Raw genomic sequence first — 15,947 nt, 5'->3', positions numbered from 1 at the left:
TGATGTCTTTCCATAAAAATGCACTGAAGACAGTGAGCACCAAGAACTGCTCAGGCTATTCTTTTACCTGAGGTCAAAAGTAATAGTAGGTGTCCACTGCTTGACTTCGGACTACAGTGTTTGTGAATGAAGGTCCATGCTATTGTGGACCTTTAATGGTGTATGTTAAGAGCCTCTAATGAAAGCTGCAGCTTTTCTTCTTAGTATCATGCTTAATTTTTTTTAATATTCCATTTACATTTTCCAATCATGTTAATTATTCTCCACTCAATCTCAATCAAAACTTCTCCACCCTCCATAAGCTGCTTTAAATTCCATCTGTGCGTTATTCTGATCTCCTCCGGCACTTTTCTATATATCATCCTCAATTCCTTGCTTGTTTGCCTTTTCATTGACACAAATTTCCTATTCCTTATCTCCAGTAACTTCATTAGATTGCCAGCATCTTTAATTTGCCTAGGACCCCGCAACATGCAATGCTGTTCCATATTAGACTCTCATTTGCCAGTCTCTTATTTCTATTTTATGAAAAGGCTTATGTCAGAAATATCTCCTATGTTTGAAAGATCCTCTATTTATCTGAGCGTCCTTCTTAGTATACATTGTATATTGTAATAATTTATTATTTTTTGGTTGGCTTATTGAATGAAGAAAAATTGAAGAAAGAAATGTTTGGTTGACATATTACAGTTTTGCAGCTTCAAAAATTTTTCATTTATGTGTTTATCTGGTGAGAAGTATTCCTTGATGATTATTTATTTCATATAGTCATATTTTCCAGTTTTACCTCTTGTTTTTGCTTTGTAATGTTCTTTGATGGCTCACTGTCTACTCATAAGTACATAAATGTATGGAAATTGGTCAAATATCGATACTTCCACTGTACAAATGCTCAAAAATCACCCACCGAATCAAATCCACCCATCTAGTAGCCCTAGTAGTACCAGATGAGTGGATTTGACTAGTTGGGCGATTGTTGAGCATTTTTTCAGTGGAGGCATCGATATGTTGGTAACAATGGCATAAACAACTTGGAAGAGTGATTAGTTGTGGTTCTTGCCAAGTTTTGTTGGATGAATTTTTCTTTTGAAATCAGTGTTATAACATTGATGGTTGTCTGGCATGGTTCCTTGATTGGATTGGCTTTGTGAAGCAGGGTAGAATAATCTATTTTATTAAGCTGGTTAACTTCCGGCATCATTTTCAAGGAGAAATTTTTTCATGTTAGCTCCTGCTTTAATTCTGTACATATCTTCCATCTAAATTACTTTTGATAAATTGATTCAGGTGCCTTTTCTGCTAGGGACCCATGAATGTAAAGAAATATGCTAGGACTGTAAAAATATGTGATTTATCTTTCTCTAAAAGTTACTTAAATCTAATGATCTCTTGCGTTGTTGAAAATATTTTTTCTAAGGAATGGGGATTCCGCAAAAAATATTTTTTTACTGACTGGTTGAGGTTAGTGAGAGTATATGCTTTTATTCATCACTCATTGGTTTGGCTTTCACAGTCCAAATCTGCTCAGTACAGTGGCTGAAGTGGCAAGAAATTTTGCTGGAGATTTTACTAATGCTTAATTGGTAGGAGTTACGAGGTGGATACAGAATAATTTTTACCTTCAAATTCAATGCAATATCAAAGGTGGTGCAAAATTTTTTTAATAGGATGCATTCTTTGGGTACCATTACATGCATTGTTTAAGCTAGACAACAGATTTGCTAGAGTTCATGGTGGTGTCTTTAGGAGGAAGTCACTTCCTGGCTTCTAGTTTGTTGCATACTGTGCTGGCAAAACTTCCGTCACTACTTAGAAACTATCTTTATATTGGATTTCTGAGAATGCATCTAATATTTGGAATAATGTATATGTTCTGAATTATTTGATAGGTTGGTGAGCACTAGCGGGAAGACGAAGGTACTTATTGATTGTATTGCAGGGATTTTCTTTGAAAATCTGTTGAACTTGGAGCCTTTCTTCTAATCTTTGGTACCTATTTTATCGAAGCACAATTTTTTATTTCACTTACCTGTCAATATTTTACATATATGTACATACTTCACATATTTATAATAATATATTTGTCCATAACACTGACCCTTAAGTATCATAACACCAGCTTAACTATGATAACGTCAGCTTTACTATCATTACATCCACTTAACCAATATCATAATGTCTGCTTAGCACATTCTTTAAAAACACTGTTACAATTGAGGGAACAGTACATGGTGAATCATAATCCCAGAATTTCAGACTTGCAATAGTAAAATTACCTATCAATTATCTTTAACTTAAAGTTATGATTTATGAAGGTTGGAAACAAAAGTTAAGAAGGTTTTGGGAGAACATGCTGATGGCTGATAAATCAGTAATTCAATTGTCCCTTGATTGAATGCCAGACTATTGACACTCAGCTTTATTTGCTGAAATAACCATTCACATCCTTTGTTTTCAGCACTCAAGAATTTGCCAATGAAAAATCATATTTATTTTCTAAAATTTTATAATTTTTGGGTCTATCAGGAGGCTTTCCAACCATTAAGGCTTTGGAGCACTGCCTTGTCTGTCCTGTGTTTGCTATACCACTGTGCCCAAGTTTTGTACATATCTCCCAGGTGACATTATGTGTTGGTGGTGTGACCTCTAGTTCCGTAAGGCAATGGTTCTAAAACCCAGCAGCCATATCAGGTAGAGGCCATTGGTCAGTGTCATCTGCTAGGTGGTGTGACCAAGTAATGAACCCTAGCTACTTACAGGGTATTATGTACTGCACAGTCATACCTCTCCCATTAATGAGGATTTATAGCTTTCTTTTTGGAATTATGATGGGAAAGTTCGGAAGTATTCTTGTATTTAAGAATTTTGATAAAGCGCATAAGATTCTCATGTTTTTTTTTCAAATAATTTTCTAATGGACTACGTACAGTAGGCTGTTATAGATGAATCTATGAATCCTGCTTATGATCTCCAACAGTTTAGCATATATTTTGACAATTGTGCACTTTTTACTTGTTGGAAATCATCACAGCTAGAGCACATAGTGAAGAAATTTTATTTCGTTTGTATGAAATAATTCTCAATGATGCAAGCTTATTTTTTTATCTTTGATTGAAATTGTGTGTATTCAACAAGAAAAAAATAGCTCACTTAGGGGGTTCTTTGCAAAGCTAATCTAATCATTCACCCAGTTGGCCAATGTGAGATCTAGAAATGCCTGAGTACTTTTTGAGCTTGGTCCTGGAGTTGATGCTCAATTAGCATCTGAGCGATTTCATATGAATAAAATTTGTGTGAAATTTTGGAGTGTATATTATAAATACATATGTAAAGGGTTCATGATAGTTTGTCATCAGTTGTTACCTGAAGCACTGCCAATATCTACCCAATTGTATAGGGTTTGAAATATGTATAGTTTTTGATCGTTGAATATTCAAAATATTTATAAATAAAAAAGATGAGTACTTACATATTTATTGAAAATTTGAAAGAAATAGATGCACTATTAAATGTTTGCAAAAAATTGTAAGTCATTAGTTTTTCATTTTTACCTACAATACCATCTCCTTACACCATTGAGATACCAAGTGGCTCAGGGTAAATGGATTTAATTAAAGCTCTGCCTCCCTGGACAATGGCCAATCCTCGGCATGTTTCTCCTGTATACGATTTTCCATGGGAGCATTGTAGTTGATAAAAGCCTTTTTAAAGTTGTATGTTGGAGAAATATGCAGTGAATTGGCCGCAATCATTAAGGAGCATGCAAGAGCCGCAAAACGGAAATAATTTAACTTGCTGACCATTGCAGAACATGCATGGGGTGAGGCAGGTCATACAAATGATTTTTAAGTGAAAAGGTAATGGTAAAAGGGAGCCACTATCTAAGATAGATTAGAGAGGCCTTGCAAATCCACAAGATGGAAAACTTCAACAGAGACTATGGCTACCCCATCAGTAATGCGCGGAAGAGTGCAGGACAATCAGTGCAACAATGGAAAACACTATATTTGGCGGCAAAATAACACGCTTCGACCTGAAGACGAAAGCAGAATGACTTTTAAAACTGTTGTAACTTGTAACAGACAAACATGGCGGGAGTACCCAGAAAACTGCACTCATCGTTATACAGTAGCATTGTGAAATTTTTATTTTATCCTTTTTAAAAATTGTATTCAACTTCTTTAATATGTATGTACTTCCATGATTGTAAGACCCAAAGGTCTTGAGGAGTGGGAGAGCATGCATATTTATTAAATAAAATAAAGCAATGGAAATAATTAAAAATCTGAAGTATTGCAAACATCTAGAAAATAGCCATATTAGTCTTCCTACATCCCACTCAAAATGAGCTGGCAGTGAAAGGTGTAAGTAGTTATGCCACCCAATTATCGAATCTTTGATCAATAGAATGTGACCTCTGAAGAGCCAGGGAGAGTGATGAATTTGAGTATGAAGGGAGGAATGCTAGCAAATTTTGTCCATCTGTATGGAAAGTATCTAAGGAATATAAATAGGACCTTTGGGAGCAGTTAGGAGAAGAGAATCATATGTACAAGAATGGTTCTCTCTCAGTCATCTCTGCACTTATGTATTTGCATACGGGTATTTCCTAATCGAAATCAGTTCAAGGAAGTGAGAAGGATGTTAATGCCTATTTACATGATAAATTAACATGTACAAGTTAATGTGTGAATGTATGAATGATTTTGTTGGACCAGAAAGGATCATTTAAAAGTGCATGAACCAAATTAGAATGGTCTCTATTTTCTGTTCATGTGACACAAGTTGGGTGGTTAAATGGTGCATTTTTGCATTCATACATGTAGACATTTACTTGTATGGGTTAATGTGCAGTGTAAACACTCATTTATGGATAGTAAAAATGAGGAAAACTAGAATGGAAGTGCCTTAGATATTTATTCTAGTATTTAAGTCTCCACAGGCAACTTGTTGCTCCGTAATGTGTAGGTAGCACTTCATTTGCCATTTTGAGAACTTATCCCAGGAGAAATGAGCCATGATACTTTTACAATAATCTTATGGTTGAGGTAGGCTATTATGGAGCTCAATTTACCAATGTTATTTATCATACCTCCCTGCTCCCTTTCTCACATTGCATCATTTTCTCCTTCAACTCTGCAAAACACCTATAACCAGGGATGCCAACCTACAAAAAATATTGGGGGCCGCCCAAACTGGGGATCTTGCCCCGGGAAATTTTATAATTGTTTTAAGTGTTTTAAGCATTTTAGAAGAGTCATATGATCAACATTAGAGCCCTGATAACTCGAATCTTGATATCTGGACACTCCGGGGAAGATTGACAAGCGTGACACATTTTTTCCTCACACCCATAATGAATTTTTGAGGGGGCTCGGGCCCCCTCAGGCCCCATGAAGTCGGCGCCACTGCCAATAAATATTCAGTCTAGCCATGAACCTAGCTCCCTTCTCCTCTCCTATTTATCCAGCTGCCTTAGCTCTCTTATGGACCGCAACTCCTGATTCCATGGATATCTTGATTCCATGGGTATCTTTACCAGCAACATGGAGAACATCATGTTGGTGGTGGTTTTCGGGTATTGCTGTGTAGAAAACATTTTTACTCGACGTTTCACTCCTCCTACTGGGAGCGACAAGGAGAACATCATATTAGATCTCTACTGGAACAGAACATGAAATGATAAATTAAGAGAGATATTTTACTGAACGGATAGGTATGGGAATTCGTCCTTCCCCTGCTCGATAAAAATACATGCTTGCTAAGAATAAAAATGCGGGGCATAATTTCGTTAGAGTATTTGCTTTTATGTGTAAACGGCTGGTGTCCTGACACCTCCCGCCTATTGAGCCGACTCACGGCGTAGGATGTTGATGGACCTAAGCCACCTCTTTTTTTATCTGATTAGATGTGGGATAGTCATGTGCCGAGAAATTTTTCCTCCACTCACCCCCACTTGTCCTGCCCCCTCAACCGCAAAGATATTTGGAAACTAGTATAGTAAAACCTCAATACAAAGAACTTGTTGGGATAGGAAAGATCATGAATTCGCTGTGTGGGGTTTCGGTGCATAAAGGTGATATGCGGGTTGCGTCATCGCAGCGGTTCCGTGAGCTTTACGATGCAAATCGGGTAAATCTCTCAATCTTGCTTCATTTCCCTCAAAACCTTTCCTTTAGCGATGATAAACAATTTTTATTGTTCACTATCGAAACCGTGGCTATCAGCGCGCGATTTTTAACCTGCGTATTACTTATTCATTTTATTGTTTTTCTAGCCCTCCCTCCTGAAGCAATTCGAGATCGCGCTACACTCTACTCCATCCCAAGCAACACACGGACGCTGAGCGGCTTGCAGGATGTTCCGCCTCAGTGACTTGATGTCTTCAGTGATTCCTTGTCTAGTTAGAAGATATTCGACTTGTTACCTTTATATGCCGTGACGACGAGTGATATGACTCCCTGATCAAGTGGTTGCACTTATTCGTGCGATTAGCGAGGGAACTTGAACAACGTTCACGAATATTACTGAAGAGGATCCTCAAGTCGGCCTATAAATTTGTCACTCACCGTGCATTTAAATGGGTTTACAAAAGTCGCCACTCGCGTTGCAGACGAAAAATAGGATCCGAGTTTCACGGGGAAATAAGGTATAATTAGGAGTGTTAACCGTAATTTATATACAAGATAATGTGTTCTATCAAATTCATAACTTTTAAATAATATTCCCCGCAATCAGTGGCGTAACTAGGAATATGCTTTGGGGGAGATGGGAGGGCCTGGGGGCGACCCCCCTCCCCTTGCAACAGGTGGTCCGGGAAAATTTTTGAAAAAAATTACATGCCTGGAAATACATTTTAAGTACATCATTTTTTAAAAGTTAACTTTTAGCAGATTCTGTTATTGTATGTCAACACTGGACAATAGTTTTAAATATTTTTTAAAATTTCTCTGAGGCTTTATGGGGGATCTATCCCTCCCCGATAGTTACGCCACCGTTCCCAATTACAAGCATTGCAGTGCAAAATATTGGAAAAATTGGATCGAATTGCACTCATCACCGCACCGCGGACATTTTTGAAAACCGATAAAAAGGGGACCGAAGTGGCAATAGAAATCAGCCTTCTGTGGGATGGAATCTATTCTATGCAGTCCCCTTGAGAGACCTTCTATATGCCCTCTTGACGAAGGAGGTAATTTCCTGGTCAAGAGGTTTGTTCTTATTCTTGCAATTAGGGGAACATGCTCAACTTTCACGTTCATCAGTTTCCAATCCGAAGTTTTGTGAGCCGCTTGAAAATTTAGCCGTACCTCACTCTAAGAAAGTCGGTATAGAGCAGTTTGGCGAGTGTTATAATCAAGGGGACTGCATAATATTTGGCAGATTTCTGTTGCCCCTTCAGTCGCATTTTAATCGGCTTTTAAAAATGTCAGCAGCGCGGTGATGAGTGCCATGTGATCACTTAAAAAAAATATTGTGCAGAATAATGTTTGTACTTGCGAGGAGTAGCATTTACAAATCATATATTTGATAGATCACACTATCAGGAATATATATTTCTGTTAAAACCCCTTATTATACCTTCTTTTCCCGTGAAACTCGGATCAATTTGTCTATCAGCGATGCGAGTTGTGATTTTGTAAACCCATTTGAATGCGCGGTCGGTGACGACACACTAATTGTAAGTGGATGTCTCGAGGAGGGGCGCAGCTAGGAATTAAGTCTAGGGGTGTTTTAGGCGCAACTAATACTGGGGAGTTTGGGGGTACGAAATACCTTCCAGGGGAAGCGGGAGGGGCGGGAGCCCTCCCCCAGAATTTTTTTTTAAGATAAATGGTTCAAAATGGTGAGTTTTACGGCTTTCGGAGGGATATTTTATTATTTTTTATACATAATCTATAAGTAATATTAATCCAATTAAGTAAAATGGATTAAACTTAAAAAAATTTCTGAGCTCTGGGAGGGTTTTATCCCCCAAAACCCTCCCCTCGCTGCGCCACTGGTCTTGAGGTCCTCTTTAGTAATGTTCGTGGTTGTAATCCACCGCCACAGTAACGGGCAAGACACCGGTCAATTGAGGCCTATGAAACCTGAGGGAAAATGGGCCCACGATATAAAAGGGGGCGTTGCCTCGCGAGCATTGGGCATTTTTGTTTTGGTGAGACTCTCGTCGAGTGTTCGACGCCACAAGAGCTGCTCCCGAGAGACGGACCCGCGGCACCTTGTCCAAGACCACCGCTACCGCCGCTGCCAAGGTAATAACGTACTCAAACTCCATATCTTCCCTTATCCCTCGACAGTGGCGTAGCCAGGAGGGAGTACAGGGGGCACGTGCCCCCTCCCCCAAACCAATCAATTTTAGCAGAAAAATACCCTTCAATAAGCTAGTGTGATTAATTAATATTCCATTTTTCTTTTATTTGAGTAAAAGTTAAGTTTGTTCTTCGAGTATAAGTTATTGGTTACAGTAATTAGATTTCTAAAAAAACCTCATTTTTGCAAAATGTATTTCATAGCCTGGTATGTTTTAGCAAAACAGCTTCCCGACGACCCATCTATTGTGTACTATTATGTGTCAAAATAGCATAGAAAGTGATTTTTAGAGATAAAAATGTTTTCTACCGTTCCATTCCCTTGATCCTGGGGTCGTGCCCCCCGTACACATCGTGTCTACGCCTCTGTCTCTCGAATCTGGTTGGTTTCTTTGTGCCGGTCACAATTCGAGGGGGATTGATTAACGACCGTTCTTTTTTGTTAGTAAATTATATATGTTTTTCAATCGGTTTTCTTTTAAATTTTAAAAGCCACCGCACTCCCCGGGCCTGTGCGCACGTTTCAAAATAATTTTTATTTTTTTACCTTCTATGATTGCGCCAATTGGCACTTAAGTGTCGCGAACCACACTCTGAATAAAATCGCCGTCATCCACGCATTTTTTTAATTCCCATAACGGAATGGCAATTTTTTGACGATAAAAACGATAAGTAAATCTTTCTTTGCTTCCCTTGCTCCCATGAAAAAGTTCTCTGTAGCTAACGTGGAGTTCGGAAGGATAGTGTAAAAGGATCCAGATCCATCGGCGCGGCGTAGTCTTTTTGGTCCCATTTCCAACCACCAAGGAAGGTAAACGTTTCTTCCTCTCTTCCACGGCCACGTCGACTGCCGCTTCCTCCCAACATACTTCGAGAGTCATCAAATTCCACCGACGGTTAAATTTCGAATCATCAAATAGAATGCTATCAGTGTTAACGAGAATCTTTGGTCTTAACTGTCTGCCACAACGTATTTATCTCCAACCGTTGCCACAAACATAGGCAAATTTAGGGGGAGGGTACGGGGCACGTGCTCCCTCCCTTTATTTTACTTTGAGAGAGGCAGGTGGACGGTAATCGTAAGACTTAGGGGAGTGATGTATTCGAAACTTCATCACTGAGCGCCAAATTTTGTCTACTCTCTCTCTCCATTCCAGAGGAAAATCTGGAGTAAGATTACCTCCCTGTATTGGGTTACATTTGCCAATATGCGGGTGATGAAGTTGGAATTCAATTTTCTTTTTGTAAACCGTTACATTTGCGAATTGCGAAGTAAGTGCTGTACGATTTTCTTGCTTGGGTGCCACTATTGTGAAAACCTTATTGCATCTTTTGACATAAGAAGGGATGCCGTGATCAATCGTCCCCCTTGTTACCGATTTTCTCTCCCCTTCCTCAGTCGACCAGCCCTTCGTATGTCAAATTCCCGATTAACTTCAATTCCAAGTTTGGAAAGAATTTTTTATAGCTTACAATATAGTTCTAGAAAATGCGGAGTTCCGCTCCAACAATGCGATTATAAGCAGAACTGATAGTATATTTTCGCAAATTGTTCTGCATATCATCTTTTCTTCGTAATTTTTTTTCCGAGTTTTGAAAAAAATACATCTTTGAGGAGATGAGTTGCATGTAGTGAAGGAAAATCGATTTCGCTTAGAATTGAAAATCGAGTTTCAATTGTCGAAATGCGTGTGAAAGAGGTATTAAAGAGTACCTCCTCCAAATGAACCTCCCCAGAACTCTAACATCCCTCCTCATTTTTTCCTTGCCACGGACCCGCACCTACCTGTTGCTTAATAGTTACCAATTGATGTTAACTCAGGAAAAGTACTATCGTAATTATTTCATAATTTTTGAATTTCACATTTATTTTAAATCTGAAATATAATGGGGTGCCCTCCTATTTAAATACTTAAGCTAGCCTTGCATTGATATTGCTCCCCACAAAGATATTACTACGCTGCTATCAATGAAACTGGTTAAAAATCAGAGAGACGCTAATTATATGTGAAGCAACTTCGTAAAATGAGCGGCGGACGATTGGTTGCTCCCCTTGAAATAAACCTCGTTTATCTTTTAAGACCTTTTTGTCCACAACGGACTGTTTTTCTGGTTGTGTTTAACTTGCATACAGCCTGAATATAATTTTGGTTGTGCGGAGTGGATAACTTTTGGAGGCCCACATCCAGGTCAGGCTGCCGGGGTAGTGTAATTAGCGGCATGGAGAATACGTGTTGGGAGTCATAAGTTCGTCAATAACTAACTGTTTCACCCGTAGTATTATTTTGGGCAGGTAGGGTAGAACCTTACCCCTAGGGTGGAGTTAATTAAAGAGCATTAGCCATCGAATTTCGGAAAATATTCTTTTGGATTCATCCTATACTTCTTAGTTGTTTTTTTATTTTTAGTTTTAGATATTTCTATCCTTTGTTTCAGTTCAATTTGCATCAAAATAAATGAGATGTGTTTTTATTCTTTTTGGTGTTTTCCTTTTTGTTTTTTTTGTGCACAAAATATTATTGATTGTTAGTTTTGACATTTTGATGCCTGGAATTGTTCAGTGTTGATACTTTATTTGCTTTAAATTTTAAATAATACTTAATTTTAGTTAGTTTGCCTTTTGTTTCATATTTTCAAATTTTTGTTCGTTTTATTCATTCGTACGCTCCGAAAGAGAATATTCTTTGGGATAACCTAATTCATCATAAAATACTGAATACTTAATATGTTGTATTAGGTTGCATGGAAGAAGAAAGGTTAAATATTTTTTATTTATATTTTATTATTTTTTCATAAACTCCTCACAATGGTGTGGTTCCTGCAATTCCTTCAAAGTCAAAAATAAAAGATAGTTGCACTTATTTACAATTTTTTTAGAAGTGTTGTACGCATTATATTGTTGCGTCACACCTTGTCGAGCCGTCCATATAGGACAAGACAATATAATTGTAGAAAAATGCAAATATTTTCCATTTCAATGCACCAAAATTCCTCTACATCACGCCTGAATTGGTTAGACTTATCCTACATATTCATTCATTAAAAGAATTCGATTCAAACAAATGAATGGCGACGAAAAAAAGCCTTTCTCGTTCAGCCATTTTCTCATAAACTTCATTAACTTTCAAATGAAAAAAAGTGCGAAAGTTACTGCACACTTTTCATGAGTGGGTAACGTCATTGGAGTTTCATCTCATTAATTCGTTCCGAGAGACCCCATCCTTCATCGTCATCATGACGTCATCAACTTAACTGCGAACGGGTTAAGTCCGGCAATTTTTCGACTCGAGTAGCTCAAGATGTAGGCGCCGCCAATCGTAAAGAAAAAAGGCAAAGAATCGTTAAACGGAAAAGTATGGGTCTTTTTCACATAAATTGCTATTAGAATAAAATCCCCTGGGCCGGGAATCGAACCACGGACCTTTGGATTTTCGGGCCTTTGCGCAGATCACTACGCTATTCAGGTTCCTCAATTCCCTTTATAATTGTACCATGGCTCATATTAATAAATGTTAGGCCCTCGCGGTCCGTCAAGGACGGCAACGCGAGGGGGAAAGGACTTCAAAGAAGCCACAACTGGTTGAGAGACTCAAACTTGCGCTACAGCCGCGAATGGCGGTAACGTGTAATATTTCCAAAACTGCAGCAGCGGTGAATGCCATACATGAATTTCCACGAGTCAAAAATTTCCCTGGACCGGGAATCGAACCACGGTCCTTCGGCTTTCCGGGCCCCTGCGCTGACCACTTCGATATCCATGTTCCTGGATTCTTCTGGATTCTGTCTCTTCATTTTACAAGTTCTATCGCAATCGAAAATAAAATAAAATACCTGAGCAAGCCCATTGCATGTATTATTATGCATGATGTTCCTATGGTTAGCTTATGTGTTAACCGGGTTGCAGAGTGAGGTTTGCATATATTGTTGGGTGGGTTGCATAGTGTTCGGGGGAGGGATCGTGGAGGGAGCCTGTGGTTGCGCATGGTGTTTCATGTACATATTCTCGTCCATCTACATTCTACTCCGAAAGCCGCCTTATAGGGCGTGTGGCAGGGGATGTTAGGAAACCAGCCGTAAACATATAAAAAGTAAATGATGAAACAAAATTACGACTAACGTTTATAAAAAGTCCTTTCTGATTCGGGGGAAAATGAATTCCCTTACTTATCCGTTTGGCAAAATATCTCTCTTAATTTATCGCTTCTTTCGGACCTGGAAATATAGTGCAGTTCTAATATTTTGTTCTCCGTGTCGCTCTTAAAGATATCCATTCTCAATTGCTCAAGTAATCTAAGCCTAGCGCGCAGCCTCCGTGTTTCCAGCGGCTCCCAGCCTCATTTGCTTAACATATGGGTAACGCTATTTGTACGCCCATAGTAGTTTTTGACGAATCGAGTGTTTGACATATTGCGGTGTGTTGCGGTGGTTATGAACGGTTGTTGGGTTTTGTGGGCTGGTTGCAACGTAATATTGATGTTTCTAGAGGTAATGTACGAAGAGCAAATAAATATTTATCTTACTCCAACAGGCTCTATCCATAACGTCTGCCTCATCTTCATTTCCTGTTGCAGTTTACCTTCTTAATCCGCCATGTCTTGCGCTTCGTAATTCATTTTCCTCTCTGTCCACCTCACCTTTTCTATTCTCCTCCATGCCTTCATCTCAATTGCCTCGAGCATTATCTCGTCCTGTCTTCTCAGCGTCCGCGTTTCCGCTCCGTAAAAGCCTTCGGTCCGTATCAGATATATTTAGTCTTTTATGTAAACTATTGCCTTCGCCGGTTTAAGCGGTAAGCTAAGTACGTGACCGTATAGGGCGGCAAGCAAAAGGGGGCGCCTAACCGCTCATTCCAATGTTCAGTACCAATCAAACAAGGAGATTAAAGATTGAGGGTTGATTTAGTCCATAAAATTATTGTAGAAGAAAGGATATATCGTAAAATGGATACACAGACTCCCAGAAAAATCTCTTTTTATTGTTATAAGCATAAACTTCTTGAGCTTGTTTTAATTTGTTGAGTTAATAAATGGGTGAATTTCTTGAGAGCCAACTTGTGCTGTATTTATTGCTTTATTCACATTTTTATGCTCTGAATTTTTATATTTAATTGATTTTTGAGCTCTAAAAATATCACATTCAGTACATATGAACAAGCACGTTTTATTTTATCGCTGATATTTAAGCCTCGACCCTTACTCCTAAAGCATTTGTATTTATTTTAAAATGTCTCCACAGAGAATCCCTACTAACTCTAAGGTTATTTTTGAGGGGGGGGGGCGAAATGTAGTCCGCTTAAACTAGAACAAATGCCTAGAATCGGCCCTGTGACTATTACGCTACGATCCACTCGTCAACTATTCCATGTCCATGAACGTCCTTTCGCAAGCAGTTTTCTAGCCGTTATATTCTAACCTACTTCTGTTTTAGTTTTCCTTTGACGTTATGCTCAAACGGTTCAATTCATGAATCTGCTCAAGTTTGTGGCCATCAACGTGTACCATTATAATGTGACTTATTAGATACTAGTCGGCCACTCGGCGTAGCTCGGAAGGGATTGTACCCAGGGAAAGGGAAACTTAATACTTGGAATTCATGGTCATGTTGGCCTCTCAATGAGAAAATATGAGATAACGTGAGAAAAAGCATGATTTGTCTGAATGCACGGTTAAACGGATACAAGGTTACTCGTGGGCCATTTACCTGTGAAAGTTGAAGTTGAGAGAAAAGGCAGTATTGGAGCTGGAAGTCGCCAAATCGGTCTTCACCTCGTACACAGCGCGCACTAAGATGGCAGAGTGAATGGGGATGTTATCGGAAGGTGGGAGTGTAAGGTGAGGGTGAGGAATGGGTGCTAGGTGGCGCTGAGGGCACTTCAAGGTTTAGGCAATCAGAAAACGATAAAAAAGGACGCATCGGACGCAGCCAAAAGTAGCACCATGAGGTTCCGGAGCATAAGATGCACATATTTACTAACTTTGGTTGCAATTCGTGCAGTCGCATGGAAATTTAAAGCGGTCAGACAAACAGACATCCTCTTTTACGTACATAGATCTGAGAGTTCCGTGACTAAATTTTTCTCATCTAAGGCGTATTTTAGGTGTTGGGAACTTCCTACGTGGGTCAGGCGTGTCATTGTAATGGATCCCCTCGGCAAGTCAAAGGCTTCATCCCTGGGAGTCTTGTGGAGTGTATGGAGCCGAACAGATATCATTATTACAGTTCGAGTGACCCTGACGACAAAATTAATCACGAAAGGTATTTTAAGATTGCTAACTTTTCTGGTGTATCCAAATGTTATTCAAATATGTAATTAATATTACTTAACATCCACTCATATTTTGTATTGTTCCCGAAGTTCAAAATGTTCCAACTTTTGTCCTTTTACTCTATACCTGTATTCCTTTAATCGTTTCATCTTTTGCTGCTGTTTCTATGCCTCTATTTTGGTCTTGCGGTCGTATTGTTATCTCCGTCATCACTGGTCAGCAATCCTGAGATTGGTTTGACGCAGCTCTCAACTCAATTCTCTTCCTCAATCAGCCAATCTTTTCACATCGTTGTATTTCTTCTCTTTCGATTCCCTATTCACCTGTTCTATGTATTTTGTTCGAGGTCTTCCTTTTCCATTCTTGCCATCTACTTGTCCCGCGACGATTGTTTTCATCATGTCATCATGTCTCAATATATGACATAAAAAGTTGTTCAGTCTTCTTATCAAGGTTTTCATGAGACTTTTCTTCTCTCCTATTCTTCTTAGGGCTTCCCATTGGCGGATACAGATGGGGGGCGCAGATGGCGCCCCCCCCCTTGCGGGCCCGCCCGTATTGACAGGCATTGCAGAACCACAATTATAGCTTTTCTTATTATAAGATGGCCTTGTCCTCTATATGTGTGTAATAAATTTAATTTAAATTTTCTTAAACTCTGCATGTGACTTGATTATTTTTTATTAGGATAAAATTAAAGGTAACTCAGGATATCTTTTGCGTCCCCCCTTGGGTTTTTTCTGTATCCGCTACTGGAGCTTCCTTATTACTAACTCGGTCGATCCATTTATCCTCATCATTCTTCTGTAGCACCACATTTCGAAGGCCTCTATCCTTAATTACTCCGTTGCTGTCGTTTTCCATTCCTCACTTACAAGTTATATAAACCAATATTAATATTATTGGCTATGGCATATGTTTTTATGAAGTAAATGTGAAGAGAATGGTTGCCTTCACCAACTGGTCGATCTGACAGGAAAAATGGAAGAAAGTTGATTTTCTACGCCTCCATCCCTCAGATTTCATCAAATGAACACCAATGGAAAGTTCTGGTTACGCATTAGAATTTTTATTCTTGTCCAGCGTCCGAGACTCTTCTCATTAAAAAAATCTGAAGTTACTCTCTTTTAGGGGGAGCTATTTGAAGGAAATTATAAGCTACGATTAATGAAATAAAATTGACACGATATATATGGATAAATATTTTAAAAGGGCTGAATTATGTGGGAAGATCAGTGGCTCACCATAATAAGATTTTTATTTTTATTATTTTGGTTTATATTTTTTCAAATTATTATAAATACCAAGTATGTCTCTCTAAGGGAGCGAGGCTTGGTTTCTGACAGAAGCAGAGAAGTCAAGAGTTGAA

Source organism: Ischnura elegans, chromosome 10 (assembly GCF_921293095.1).
Source record: "Ischnura elegans chromosome 10, ioIscEleg1.1, whole genome shotgun sequence".
Taxonomy (NCBI): Eukaryota; Metazoa; Arthropoda; class Insecta; order Odonata; family Coenagrionidae; genus Ischnura; species Ischnura elegans.
The sequence above is the reverse complement of the archived record's forward strand: the minus strand, read 5'-3'. Positions refer to the sequence as shown.